Genomic DNA, 1713 nt, shown 5'->3' with positions numbered 1-1713 from the left:
TGAAGCTCTCCCCCCTTAATGATGCATTGTTCGTTAATAAGTTGCCTGTAACATTTCCCCATTAGGAAATAGCTGTCTGCGACTCACTTTGGCTTGAATGAGTAATAATAATCCAAATGTAATTGATAATGTTGGAGAATAAATGGGAATAGGCGCTACCTGGAGAATTGGCTCGAGCAGGGCAGAGGGAGAGATCGTGGTCCCTGCCTGCCTCCCCACCGGCGACCTTCGCCAGGCTCACCCTGCCAGAAATCCGTTTGACTTTGAGACAGGGGCTGAATCAAAACTCCGGGCAGAAGATAAGAGCCGGGGAGATCACAGGTAGAGAGTCTCGGTGCAGGCAGCCGTCTCTGCCTCCAGCCAGGGGAGAGGGAGAAGCACGCCAGGTTTCTGGGGAAGGTGAGAGGAGATAAGGAGCATCTGGAAGCATGGCAGGAGAGGAGGCAGATGGGGAGATAAGGCTGAGATGGGGAGATTGCGCCTTGCTCATCTCAGCAAGGAGAGGTTTAATGAGGCAGATCAGGGGGCTCTGCGGAGAAAAGGTGGTGGACCCCGTCATTCTTCTCCTTGGGCTGGAGTATGGCTGTGCCCTCTCCAGGCAGCAGCGTCTCAACAAAAGTTCTACCCCAGACTCCCCAAAAAATGTCTATTTCCCCAAGGCTTTGCTCCCTGCCTCACACTGTAGCAGCAGCACCGTGGTGTCAGTCTCTGCCCAAATAACCTCCCCAGCTGCTTGTGGGGGTGTCCAACCCTCCTGGGCACTCTGCATCCAGGCAGGGTGCTGCTCCCCAGCACTCACAGCTCCCTGCCACATGGATTTTGCCCTTCCTTTTCAAATAATTGCCTTTTTCCCTATGAAAAAAATACTAGGTCTCAGCTCTGGACCCAGATGAGAGTACTCTCAGGAAAGACTTCCCTACAGTGTCTGTGAAGATGTCTTGTCCTGGCTGGGAGGGCAGGATCTGTAGGGTCACAGTCCTGCCATGGAAAGCTTTCCTTGTTAAAACATCCCTGTGTAATTCCAAGCAGTGTGGGACAAAAAAAGCTGAAAAAACATATGTAGGAAATACACAAGCAGGATGTGAACACCTGCCAAGCCAGGCAGGAAGATGCAGGGAGCAGTCATGAAAGGAGACAGAGGCTTTTACCCAAGCTGGTTCAGCAACAGGGAGGTGGAAGGGATGTTCTGCCTGCCTCTTCCGTGCGGCTTCCCCCCTGCAGCCCACTCTGGTTTTCCCTTTGCAGGGCAGAAGGGAGCCCGTAAGCAGTGTCAGCCCGAGCCCAGCACATCCTTCTGGCCAGGGTGCAGGTTGGCACCCAAGGTCTCCAGGCACGTGTGACTCTGGTAGAATTTGGTCTCCAAGAGACTAGAGCATTCAGAAAGAGACCCACAAACTGAGCACAGCTCAGTCACACAAATTGACTGGCTGGAATGTAATTCGTGCTGGGAGATCTCTGAGCCTTTCCTTCCAGCACCATTCAGTGGAGGCGCTCAGCCATGCCTGTCAAGGCAACAACTTCACATAGAAACTGACCTAAAATCAAGAAAGTTTAAACAAAAGGGTTAAATATCTCCCCTTCCTTCTCCATCCAAACCCAAAGCAATCAATTTTGAATTTATGAAAGCGTCGTTTTGCTTTAACTCCTACCAAAATATCTTTGAATTGCTGTTTTCCTTTGACCCCCTTCTCAAGCCCCCCCCCCCCCCCCCCC

The sequence above is a fragment of the Athene cunicularia genome (assembly GCF_003259725.1).
Source record: "Athene cunicularia isolate RWA chromosome 9 unlocalized genomic scaffold, athCun1 chr9_part2, whole genome shotgun sequence".
NCBI lineage: Eukaryota > Metazoa > Chordata > Aves > Strigiformes > Strigidae > Athene > Athene cunicularia.
This window is presented reverse-complemented; position numbering follows the sequence as displayed.